Here is a 14,483-nt window from a genome sequence, read left to right as displayed (position 1 = left end):
CCTTGTCAGAGTAAGATTCCTGTACAGGGACTGCTGCTTTAAGTAATTCACATTCAGCACTTTTTATATTGAACTGTCCCAGGCAATGAAGCTAACTATATAAGGTTTTAGGTTTACTTTATACAGTAAATTTACACAGGCAAAAGTAAATCTGAAGGGAAGAAAATAGTTTTGATGCTTCTACAGTTCAAGCAGCTAGTGGTTCTATTCTGCAGACATGCTAAAGAAAACAAAATGAACCAATTACTTCTCCAGAACATTAATTCCGCTGATGATCATCTTATTTAGCTGAACTAAAGTGGAAATTTAAAAGTAACAAGCTAATCTTACTAAGGCACAGCCTCTGCTCATCATCTACATACAGATTTAGCTTCAGTAACTCTAGAGCAACTTTAAACTAATTAACTATTTCTCAACAAAAGTAATGGCAGTTGATAGAGTTTCTGAGATATGAAGGCATTTAAAATGTTATTTTGAGTAGTGTATCATATCCATTATCATTAATAAAATACACATTAATAAATAAGTTTATTAATTAATAGAGGTATTTCTTTGTTAGGTAGGGTATGATTTGGTGGCCTGGTATTTGAGGCTGTCATTTTATAGGAGTGGATTTTCTGGGGAGTATAGTGCTATTTTACAATGTAGATGGCGGATGTTAGTTACTGAGCAGTATAGAAGTGGATGATATTGTTGTCACCATAGTCGAGCAAATGTTATTTGGGAATAAAGACATTGTGTTCTGTGGCGAAAAAGAAAAGCATGTATGAGGTAAACGCTGACAGATGGAGGTGTGTGCGTGTATGTGTGTGTGTGTGTGTGTGTGTGTGTGTGTGTGTGTGTGTGTGTGTGTGTGTGTGTGTGTGTGTGTGTGTGTGTGTTCATGTACCTGTGGCAGTAATACACATAATCAAATATCAATTCAGTTGTATGCCTGTGCCTTTAAGAAAGACTTGCTGTAAATGATGTCTGTGATAATATCTATATATAAATGCATGGTTCTTGCCCTCATTCTTTTTGCCATCCAGAATATATTAACTTCCTTAATGAAACTGATTTCTTGTCCTGGTAATATTCATTTTGAAACCTTTAAATTGGACTCATCAAAAATATGCAAGTTGCTATTTGTTGTTGTTTGAATAGCAGTATGTGTTTACCTATACAGATACACCTGCTGCTTTCTCCAAGCACTAAATAGCTGATTAATTCATAAGTAGTCACTAGGCATTCATACCTCTCAACTGTCCAGATTTTCACAGAATGTCCAGATTTTTGACTCATATTTGTTATCTGTTTCTCACAAAACTGCAGTTTTCTGGCAAATGACTGGCAAATCATTGATGACTGAAGTCAGAAACAGAAAATAATGGAAGACATTTGAGTTTCACATATCCTTCAGAAAATTCATGCTAATGCCAAACTTGTTATTCTATCAACTTTCTAAGTTTGTAACAGCAATATTTAAAAAAGTGTCCCTATTTTGTGGCCTTTCTCCCACCATTACTTGTGGCTTTGTCCAGATTTTTTGCTCTGAGTTGAAAGGTACACGTGTAGTCCAGGAGACCATTGAGAAGCCAAACCCATTTTCCCAGTTACCCCCAGAGCACTGTCTCAGTAAGTGGCTTGCTGAGAGTCACTCAGGAGGCACAAAGAGGCCGAGGGGATCAGACCTTAATAGTATAACAAGCAGTTCAACAGCTCATAGCCTTAATCCTTTTCACTCACTCCCAGACTTAATGGAGTGTGAGTTCCACAGACTATAATACAGTCTAGTCTTAAAGTAAAAGTCACAACACTGCAAGTGTATGTCTGAAAAGTGGATTTCCTGCTTTCAAAACAAAATACCTTACAGCTCATTTTAATCCTTGACTTGGAGAAATGTATAATCATGACTTCATAAAGAGTTACGAAGAACCTGTTCTGTATTGCTAGACTATCTTCTTGTCTTCCATTTTTTTAAACAGATTTACTTAGTAGTAAATGTTAGTTTTAATGGCAGTTAATATACATATTATTATTTTGGCTTTAATCATTATTATAATGATAAGTTAATAAAAATTTTATTGATGTGTCGTTATTAAAACCTTAGTAGTTAAGACTACATGGGAAAATCCTGTGACTGCAGACTAGTGACTATTGTTTTCTCTACACCCAGGCTTAAAGGCTTAAGTCTAAAAGAGAAAGAACGATGTTCCATTTTCCAGTAACACTCCCACTGATTACTCATTCAGAAAACCAGTACCTGCCAAACAAAAAAATGTCTCCCAAATGCAGCCTTGTTCCAGGTGACTTGGAGCTCAGCTGAGTCAACACCCCCTCGAGCAGAGCCAGTTTGACTGCAGTGTGTATTTGCTTAGCTAATACTGAGTTTATCACATGACTCAGCCATCCAGGGATGATTGTTTTGCCTGCAGCATTTCCACAGAGCTGTTATGCCCTGCTAAATCCAGTTTGGTATGTCAGTTAAAAAGAAGAGGAAAACAATTCTACTCTTGTCTGTGATAGTCACAGGGGTTGCATAAACATACTGCAGTAGTGGTGGGGACTATAACGCTCTGAACCAATATACATCTATATTGCAGTAAACATCTGTGTCCAATGCAGCAGCTAATTGTTGACTTGTTCCTAACATGAAACACCATGTAGTTCAAAGAAACACATAATGTTTACATACCAAAATAGGGAGGTGTCATATATGTTGCACAGAACTAGCAGTTGGACATCTGAATAATTTGAGAATATGAAACAAAAATGCGTTATCCTGCCTGTCTTGGAATACTTCATGGACATTACTTCTTATTCCATGTAGAAATCCCAGTTATGACCTCATAAACTATTTGTTCAGTGTGATTAATAAAGGTTGTAAATAGATCATGACAATCCTCTTATAACCAAAGTTTGTGTATGGGCACTGGATTCATATTTTATTTAATATTTTGTAACCCAGTAATTCACCCTTGGCAACACATTACCCTTTTCAGGATTTATTCATGATTACTAACAAAAACAACAGCAACATTATGCACAAACATTTAGAAAACTTAAGAGGAAAGAATTACTGGTAGCTGGCATGCAACATATTACGTGCTGTTAAAATATTAAATAAAATACATGCACTCCTACAGCCAAGTACTTTTTATGCAAGCTCTTTAATATGATGTGCATGCTGTCTGTATAAAAAGGAACTTAAAAGGAGAAACAAAAAAGATAAATTATTAAATTTAAAAACATATTTTTTACATTATGGCTTCAGCCATTAAAAATATAATTATAATTTAGTAAGTGATAGAACTCAAGTAGCAGCTTATTTATATAATGTAATAATTTCCATGACTTTCAAGTCCTGATCACACCAAGACAGAATTTTGTCACACTGTCTCCCAGAGATGCACACCTTCACAGCCTAAGCAGGTTGCAAAAGTAAGTTGAAAAAAATTGACTTCTATTATAAAATGCCTTTGTTTGAGTGTAGTCATGTATTATACACTTTTCTGTCATGAAATAAAGTGGTGATTGTATTAAGTGGGGGAAATCTATTAAAAGAATTTGAAAATTCTTCTCTTTTTAATCAAACAAGTGCCACACAACCTTTAAAATCTACCTGTACTATCCCCACAACAGGTGGGCAGATCTGCAATTTTAATATCCCAACCAGTGGTCAAAACTTCAAGAGTATAAGGCCTTTCCTATACATACATTTTGCACTCCAGCTTTCATATTGGAATAGTAATTGAAGTGCCTGATGTAATGATAGAACCCACAAATGTCTGATCCTGTGGAATAAAAAGCAGTTGTACATCATTCTGAGCTACTGGCATTAATGTCTAAGCTAGGGACATAAAAGGAGAAAATCTAAGTAAATTATCTATAAATAATAAGGGGTGCATATTACCTATTAGGTTAAAGATTCTAATTGATAACCCATACCTAGGTAGCTGTTGGCATTAAATGGAAATGCACATCTATCTTCCAGGAAACATCCATAATGTGGACAACCTTGATAAAAATTATACTATAATCCTCTACTTTTTGATGTTCATAGGTTCATAGGTTGGTACTAGGCTATCGGCCCTAGGGCCTATACAAGCCTAGCCATAAATATTCCCTGGCTATTTCTTCCCACACTATTTACTTTCCTGGACCCCTGTCTAGCAGGGTGACTGATGTGATCCCTGAGGTGAATTTCCTTTCTCCCATCCAATCATCAAGGTTCCTTTTTAAGAGGGCCAAAGAGGGGCTCTGCTTGACATGTATGGGCAGTCTATTCCAGAGTCTGGGGAGTCTCTGGGTGAGGAACCTATCCCTCCAGCATGTTTTGTTTATTGTGATGACAAGGTTTAGATCCCTGGAGCGTGTGGCTCTGAGGGATTGAGATTTCTTTAATTGTAGCATGTTCAACAGCTCTGGGTTTGACATGGCCTTGTATGTTAAGCAGAGATCACCTCGTAGTAGACGATATGTGACAGAGTATAGCTGGAGTTTTTTAAGGCGGTCAGCATAGGGCATCTGCTTTAGGCCTGTAATTCTTTTAGTGAGGTATTTCTGCGGCCTTTCCAGTTGTTGCAAATGTCTTAAGAGGTACATACCAAATGGGGCGTTGTATTCTATAATGGGTCTAATGAGGGATGAGTACAGTGGGACAATGACCTCCTTTTTTCTTAATGAAAAGTCCTTAGTGATGAGGTGTGCTACATAGAAGGATTTTCTGACTGTTGTGGTGATGTGGTTATTGAAGGTGAGACCACTGTCCACCTGTGTCCCTAAGTCTCTTATCACACTTTCGGTGTTTAGTGTACTGCCACCTATGTGGTAATTCACAGGTACATGTTTTTTCCCAAAGGGGATAACTATACATTTCTTGGTATTGAACTTGAGCCCATGGCTCTGGCACAAAGCATCTGTTTCTGTAAGGCCCTTTTGTAGAGTATCCACATCATCTGGGGATTCAGTAATGGCTCCCAGTTTGCAGTCATCTGAGAACATTGTTAGCCAGAGTCTCTTAGTGTTGGCCTGTACTTCAGAGAAGTCGATGCCAAACAAGAGAGGTCCCAGGACTGAACCCTGAGGTACTCCACTTGTCACTTGTCTGGAGCTGGATTTGGAGTCGGCTACTTTTACAATGTGGGTTCTGTCAGTAAGCCAGATGGCAACCCATCGAGTGACGTAGGGATTAATGCCCAGCTTAGTAAATTTATCTATGATTCCAGAGTGGGGGATGGTGTCAAACGCCTAGACAAGGTCCAGATAGGCTGTGTGGACTGCCTTACCCTCGTCCACGGCTCTGAAGACTGATTCAAAGAAGTCAATCAGGTTCAGGACACAATATCGGCCCTTCAAGAACCCAAACTGGGTAGGGTCCAGTGTTTGAAGGTTGCCAATGTCTTTGTTTATATGTTCCATGATAATACATTCCATGGCTTTGCAGATCAGGCTCATCAGACTGATGGGGCGGTAGTTCCCAAGATCCAAGCTGGATCCCCCCTTGTGGAGTGGGATAACTGTAGCTGTGCGCTACTCAGTGGGCACGAAGCCTGAGGTGAGGGTATGATTAAACATGACACTTAGGTGAGGTGCCGGTTCATTTTGTAGTTCATGTAGTACACAGCCCGGGATGTCATCTGGTACCATGGATGCTGTATTAGCTTTGGAGAGTGTGTTATTTTACCATTATTACCGGAATTTGGCAATCTTCCGGTATTGAGATGGGCCATTTAGGGGGTGAGAGGGGGGTGAAATTGGCACTGAATTAATCTGCCAGGATTTTGGCAATATCCTTGGGATCAGTATATCTAATGCCATTCTGTTGTAGTTCTGAGCAGATCTGAGCATTGCCATTTAGATTCTTGACATAGTTATAGAATACCTTGTGGTTGTCTTTGGAATCTTTGGCAATTTTATTTTCATAACTTGCTTTGGAGGATTTTATGAGGGATTTCAGCTTCTTACTGAGGTTGGTAAGGGAGTTTTCTGCAACCTGGGATTTTCCTCTTTTCTGTAACAGTTTCTTCCTTTTGTTGTAAAGTTTGTTTATGACAGGAGACCACCAGATTGGCTTCCTTTTTTTGGAGGAGAGCATCTTGGTTCTATTTGGGATGGAACGATTCATGCATGAGTGGATGGGCTCGTATGCCTTAGTGTAGGATTCATCAGTTGAACTTTCAGTTCCCGTCTGCATAGGTGTCATGAAGTTTGTAACTTCTGACTTGAGTAGCATGAAGTTGGCTTTGGAGAAGTTTTTTATGGAGGTTTCCTTACTGGGGGGTGGGGGTGGGATGTGGATGTTAAACGTGATTAGCTTATGGTCTGACCTGACCAACGAGGGGGTGACCATAGGTGTGGAGCATTGATTTCCCATGTTGGTAATGACCAGGTCTAGGATATTGGAGCCCCTGGTGGGACTATGGATTAGTTGATCCAGGGCATTGGAATTTATGAATTCCAAGAACCGTTGGTCGAAGGTGTTGGTGCACGAGTAGTTTTCCCAGTTAAAGGCAGGGTAGTTGAAATCACCCAGTATTAGGGTGTTTGGTTGTATATTAATAATATTATATTATAATATGTATGTATGTATTATATGTATATTAATATTTTCCAGTATGTTTAGAAAGGTGCAGTGAGAATCTTGAGGCATGGTGGGGATCTGTAGCAAGCTACAATTTTGGATTATCCCATTGTAGTGTTTTGCCATTGATATACTATACTTATATACTATAGAGATATATATATATATATATATATATATATATATATATATATATATACATATATATAATATATATATATAGAGAGAGATAGCAACTTATATAATATATACTTCATTATATATAATTCTCTGTCTCTCACTCTCTCTCTCTCTCTCTCTCTCTGTATACAGTGTGTGTGTGTGTGTGTGTGTGTGTGTGTGTGTGTGTGTGTGTGTGTGTGTGTGTGTGTGTATATATATATATATATATATATATATAGATAGATAGATAGATAGATATACATACAGACAGAGAGTACACATGCTTGCTATTCTATACTATTTCTATTACTAACAACAATCAAGCCCACGCCACATGACCCGTTCCGTAGCTTGGTGTTATTCCCACTGTTTGTTTGCATGGACTGGAATAAGATGAAGATGCATGGATCAGAACATTATACAGTGTGATAATGGGTTTCTGCTCCTACCCTTTCACCCTCCAGTGGTTACTGGACACACCAGTGAGAATGCAGTGCTGACCCACTGGCGCACAGATGCTTTGGGAGATCTCCAGTTATACTGCAGAGCACTGCTTGACAGACAACACCCCCCCAAGCTGCAGCTATACCCTGCTGTGCTGTACTGCCATGTGCAGGAGGCAGTGTCACAAGAGGATGAGGATTAGACCACTCGACATGGGCCCCTTTACTCTCATGTTCTCTGCTGGCTAATCAAACCCAGGTCAGTGGATCTGCACTTAGGGCTACATTCCTATATACAATGCACAGTATGCACCTGTGTGTGTGTGTGTGTGTGTGTGTGTGTGTGTGTGTGTGTGTGTGTGTGTGTGTGTGTGTGTGTGTGTGTGTCTATATCATAGCTCTCAATCTCTTAGTACAAAAAATCTGGAGAAAGACAAAAATAATGGGAGGGCAAAGCCCCAAAAACAGGGACAAATTTTAAATATCGCTGTTATAGAAATAGAAAGCTACTTGAATAAAAGGTTTTGTGTTGCCATGCATTCCTGAAGGATATGAAGTCTGTGAATGTAGTTGTCACTGATTTCACATAAAAATCCAGAAAACAACAAATTCTATGAGGAACAGACCAAAAATATGAGGAAAAAAATGGACATTCTGCAAAAATTTGGACAGTTGAGAAGTATGGTCTATATGCATGCATATACATCTGAAGACATTTGCAAGCAACACATTGGTCAGTAATCCAGCATGCCTTCAGTCTATTCAGCAAGGTATGGGAGTTTTCTTTCCCTTCAATAAATGTCGTAAATTCTGCAAGTGGTGTGAAGGTGCCAGTGGTGATATCGGATGCTAACATTTCCTATCCTAGTGATGACGATTACTGGTGTGGAACTGTCCAACACGCATGTCACTAATGACACCAGCAGGCCCCAATACATCACTGTGAGCACTGTGAATGAGAATAACATGCACTTTATGAAGCTACTAGTTTAGTGTTTTAGTGTACTACTACTCCTGCACTGGCTTTCTTCACTACTACAGTCTTCTCCCAGTGACCCTTGATGCCCAATGTCTCCCAATGCCACGTGTCACATGGATGGATGCCCATTATGCATCTCCCATGCCTGACATAAAGGAAAACTAGCTTCCAAATGGACTTTCGAGCTTAAAATAAAAATGACAAAAATACTAATAACATAGCATAATGATTATATCATCCTTGGTAAAACATACCAATGTGAGAAACACAAGTGAGTGAGCACAAAAGAGGGAAAAAACAAATGTGTGACACACAAAATAAGAGAATCACAAACCATGCACAATGTTTCTTTCACTATAAGTAAACAACAGCTACAAAACCCAGAGCAGATATTGTCTGAGTAGTGGTGCTATTCCTCTGAGGAGGGCTGGGTGCCAGGCTAGCAACCCGAATCCATAAAAAACGTACCTGCTACTGAAACAATGAGTGTCTGGAAAGAACTCAGTGTCCGATGTGCTGACTGTCATGGAGAGGACAAGACAAAGAGAGAGCGTTACTGTTAGGGAAAGGGTTTTTAATAACATAACGTATGGGGCTAGGGGCAGGGGTAGGGGTAGTTTTGGGGTACCCCCACATGAGTAATAACAAGAATGGCAGTAGTACTAGTCATTTGCATTTTGCCACTGATGCACCCGTGTTGTTTAAAACATATACTTGAAAAGACAAAAGGTAAGAGTGTATAGAGAGACTGCAGATGATAAATTACTTAAGAAAGCTTAATCAAGACGTTTATATCAAGAAGTTACCTTGAAAAGTTAACTACTAGTAAGAGTAATTAATAACGGAAAGGACATTTATGATTCTGTATTTAATGATGGAAGGAATATGGGTCAAGTGAGCCAGTGGATTCTGCTGGTAACTTAGACAAGAATCTGACAACAATGCTACTGGCTGCCTTATTCTACAGACTCAGAACAGAGTAGGGTTATTATTATGATCAAATTGCTTATAGTTCTTGGTGCTCCCCAGTTAGCATTTGGTGTTGATCAACAGCCATTATTTGTAATCAAGAGGTGAAAAAATCTGAACAATATATTTAGTGAACAGAATTTGTTTGTATTGAACAGCAGTTAAAAGTAATGTACATTTAATTGTGTTAAATATTCGCAGTGAATCCGTTTGTAGCAAATACTGTTAATTACTTATGCAGAAGACAAATAAATCGAATAGATGCTTCATTTGTACTTATAAAACATTGTAAATTTTGACAAATGCTTTTCATGTGATGTGTTTTACAAATGCCACACTAGTAAAATATTAAATAAACTCATTGTGGAAGATTGTTATTAAATTAAACATAACAATACTACACATACTTTATACAGATATATACTAAGTTGTATCATTTAAAAAAGTTTGAATTTCATTTGACTGGTTTGTGAAATAAGAGGGAGAGATACAGGAAATGTATTAAATAATAAAAATTTTAAATAGCAAGTTCAATTTCAATTTAAAGTTTATTAAATTGATTGATTACTAAGCACAGGTACAAAAAATAAGAAACAGAAACAAGTTAAAATAAAATAGTGATATTTAAAGGAAAATTCCACTCTACAACTTATATATATATATATATATATATTTTACACAGTATGTTGTCTTAAATTGACTTGCAAAAACATTGATGCAAATGAGTTCAGTTTCTGCACATGTAAAGCCAACAACATCAAAAACAAAAACACCAAAACTACAATGATTGCAAAAGGAAAACGAATGTTCTGTTTTAGTGATTATTCAGCAAAACAGAAAAACCTTCAGACATAATTCCTCTGAACAGCAGTAGAATTAAGGAAAGGGGTGTTGGTAACGTAGTATGGGGAGCTGGGATAAGGTGCAGTGAATGGGTACGATTAGCATACAGGAGTAAGGATGGACAGGAAATTGTATGCCTGGGTTATTTACTAGTACAATCCGTTGGCTTAAAGTATAAACCACCTATGAGTAAGAGTCATGCAAATACCTCAAATACCTTATTCTCCAAGAACACAAGAATGCATTACTCCTTTCTGCAAATGCATCACTGTGCTAATGTGCTTCCTATCACAACCTGCAACATTCCTTTTTGAAATCTGACTGAGAAGCTATCAAAGCAAGCTGAATGACTAATACCTCCCTGAGGTTAATATGTTGCTTCTTCTCAGACCACAAACTTTTTGATCTCCCAGGTGAAGCTCTTCCCAAATAATCTGAAGCACCTGTTGTCAAGGTCTGACCTGGTTCTGGAGCTACAAAAGGTAAACCTGGAATGAAAGTTACATGGTTGTGTCACCATCTGAATTCTGTCACCAGAATCAATGGAAGTTTGTCCTACAGAGATTAAGCATTTTGATTCCAGGGCTGCACACATGTCATTGCAGACTTCTCATATGAAATATGTTATTGGGTGCCATGAAAATGAATGAAGACATGTACTACCAGGCTTTTAGAAAGGTTCTTGCTGAAAGAATTCCACTGTGAACTACAGCCTGTCCCGAGAAAGAGAAAAAATACATGATTTTGTGCACAGAATGGCTCCAAAGGATTTCTTTGTCAGAGAAGGGAATAATTCCATTTTCTGGATTCTCACAGAAGATCTCCAAATATCAAAGCATTAGAGTTTTCTGTTTCATAAATTCCCTAGGTGCAGCAGAAAGTCAAGAAGGTGGAGAAGTTAAATGGTAGTGGCAAATCTGTACTTGAAACTTTAAGAATTGTCTGTCAGCCTTGTAAAATGGGATAGACAGACATGTACTTTTCATATCTAAAGCTACCATCTAAACATTCTGTATAAAATGGAACAAAAGTATAAAGGGGCCAACATTATGAACTTCTTTGTCTTTATGAATGCTGATGTTTGTCAGATCTAGTATAAACTTCCTGTTCTCCTTTATTTGATACCTGGACAAGCCTTAAATAAAAAAAAAACAGCTTCAAAAATGCAATAATCAATAATTAGTAGAAGTTGCAGAATCAGGGGAAGAGTTTGCTGAAACCATTGTAACGTGACGTAACTTGTGAAGACTCATTCTGATGTTCATTTAGGAGCAGATCTGCGATACCAGCTCTTCAGAAATAGAGAAAACTTTTATGTCTGGTAGATGCAGGACAAATGGCAGAAGATGACTCACCCATCTCTCACCAGTGTGACGACTGGGGAGAGATGGGTGAAGGCTGCCAGCCTAATCAAATATAATTTGATACATAATTCTATCAACTGTATAAATAAATTTAAAATACAGGCATGTTTTCTTGATAATAAATGTAAAATACAGGCATGTTTCTTGAGGGTAAAGAATACTGTGAAATGTGGAACTGCAAAATATGTGACAACATTGCACTCTACTGGCCCAGTGAAGCGTGTTGTGACCCTTTCATGTTAGAATTTGGCTCCAGTGCATCTGGATGAAGGTTTCATGCCCATTGTTTTAAGGCTAAAGTTTATGACCGGAATTTAGATGTGGATGGTGCTTTATTGCTCTAGTTTCTGTTAGAATATACATGTGAAATGTCTTCTATTGTTGTAAGTTTCTGTGCAGGTGTTAGATTGCTAAATAATGCAGTTTGCCTGGGAAAACCTAAGTGTCAAAAATTGTGTAATTTGGGGAGGGACCCAGCAAACATGTATGTTAGTAATGTTTAAATACTATTTTCTCAGAAGAGACTGGGAGCATTTTGACTTTGGACATCTAACTTATCAGCACCCTGCCTTGTGCTCACATATAAGTTTTAGCACTGTGATTTCTTGTAGGAATAGTTAAAGCTAGTAAAGATTAATTAGGTATTTTTCTTTAAAATCAGACCTGTCCTACTATATTATTTTAAGTTTATGTGTGATCTCTGAACTCTTAGCTATCTCTGTGGTGTAGTAGTTTTGTCTTGTGTTTTAATTGTTTATTATTACATATTTTTAAAACCTACCTGTGGCTGATTTGTGTAGAGATAAGCTCTAGAGTACATTGCATATTTATAGAGGTTATTGTAACAGGCCACTCTAAAGTAAGCTTTGACTGTTAGTCATACTACCATTGGATAATAATATTGCACAGCAATAATTGGACACCCTTTTTAGGGCCTTTTAGTAGCTGATATTATTAGCTGGGTGGTGGCAGGGATTACTAATTTATGGTCTGGATAAAGGGGCACAGTTGGAGAATCTGTGTCAGCCTTTCCCAGGAGTGTCTGTGAAGTTGTATAAATTCTTAACTCAAAGTGTGTGTGTGTTGTGTCAGCTACTTGGCAGGGACACAAAGCACTGGTTGGACAGAGAGGGTACTGAAGGTTTCAGCTTGCCCAGTTAGGTTGTGACCTGGACCCTATAGCTGTGCCAGTGGGGAGTCTTACTGGGGACCTGGTGGGCAAGGGAGCAACCAGCCCCATACTGACTGTGATCTCTGTATGCACTTAAGGGAAATTGTATTTTACTGTGTGTATTAGTTATCCTTTCCTCTTCTCGGAGACGACCTCCCTGGTGTTAATGGTGAGGATTGAGGCTCCTTGATTGCTGGGCCAGGGCACAGTCGTCACACCCAGTCACAAGGAAGTATGAGAAAACAGGTCTCATTGAGAATTTTGATATGGCGATTGTTGCTTGTCTTTTCTAACTTACTGCTTCCCACTGCTTTTGCTGAAAATACTTTCTTTTGCTTTCTATTGCTGCCTTGTTATCTGTTTTCTACAGAGGGGCAAAGGCTTTGGAAAGATAACTTTTGTAGCATTTGAACTTGGGGAGTAAAATGTTTTATATAGATTTTCTAAGGGTTACAAGCAAATACACATTAATATCTGAGAAAGATCAGAACTTTAACCAGGCAAATCTATGTAATACCATAGCTAAGGCAGCTGCTCTAAAACTAGATCATAACTTATCTGCAGTCTGAGTTAAATGTATCTTTCCCTTCTTCATAGATTCCTAAGTAGTTACTAGACGTGCGCTCCAGGGGACCATTGAAGAGTCTAGCCCACACTCCCAGTTGCTCCTAAGCAGTATCTGGTTAAGTGACTTGATCAGGGTCACAGAGTATGTAAATTAGGGCTGAGGGAATCAAATCCTGTACTACAGGAAGTACAGTTCACAGGCTTACCACTGCTCCAACTGACAGACTTAGGGACACATCCTGAAACCTCCAATGTATTCTCTCGCTCTGGTACTGTATCATAAAGGCCTGATTGTTAATTATATCAGTGGCTAAACTAGCAGTTGTACACATTCTCTTCGTAAACCAAGGAGCCATTTTTATCATGCTCAAATGTACTTAGATCAGCTGTTTTCTTTGGTCCCTCAAGAATAGATTCTATAACAACAATGTTAGCCACTAGATTTTACACAAATATTTACTCTGCTCCTGTAAAATCTGTTACCTTTCTTTGTGTCATTTAGCTAAGAATCAGCTTCAAAAGAAACTATGAGAGAATATCTTGAGAAAGAACCAATAATAGGAGAGAAGTGTGTTCCTTCACAAGGTTTATGGTATCACCAAAAGAAATGTCTTATTGGTGGGGGTGGAACCTTCACCACCAAAATAAATGTCTTATTGGTGGGGGTGAAACCTTCATCACCAAAATAAATGTGTTATTGGTGGGGGGTGGAACCTTCATAACCAAAATTAATGTCTTATTGGTGGAGGTGGAACCTTCATCACCCACAATCTGTATCAAAGCCAAGAGAGAAGCAGTTGTATCTCAGTAAATGAAGCCTTATCATCTGCATCTTCATCTTCAAATGAACTGGATGAAGGAGAAATCAAAGGTAGTTCCCATCTCTTGTCCTTTGCAACACCTGGTATAGAGGGTTTGATGGTTTAACTTTATTTTATTAATGTACTTACCCACTAACAACTTTACAATTTAAAACTGGTAAACAGCAACAAACAAATAACAAGAACAACAGAACTAATGTAGTACAAAAAGATAATACATTAAATCATACAGCTAAAAATTAAAACTAGAACAAAGAATCATTCTATGATGTAAGAAGCCCCTTTAAAACGTGATATTTAAAGAACTCCTAAGAAACAACCTGGTCTGTGACATCAACACGACTTGTTGCAGGACAAATTTGTGTCCCAGAGACTACCCCATCTATGGAATAGACTCCCTCTCCACATCATGCAGAGTATCTCTTTACCCCATTTTTAAGTGTGACCTGGATAACTGGATGGGAAACAGAAAATATACCCCTGGGATTCCACCATGTCCCTGCTGGACAGGGGCATTGGTTGCTGACTTGTCTAAACATGGGCTAAACTCTTGGCTAGGCTTATAAGGGCCTCAGGGCCAATAGCCTAGTAACCTCTTATGA

This window comes from Protopterus annectens, chromosome 12.part0 (assembly GCF_019279795.1).
Source record: "Protopterus annectens isolate FY-2018-M chromosome 12.part0, PAN1.0, whole genome shotgun sequence".
NCBI classification, from domain to species: Eukaryota; Metazoa; Chordata; order Ceratodontiformes; family Protopteridae; genus Protopterus; species Protopterus annectens.
Note: the sequence above shows the minus strand (reverse complement) of the source record.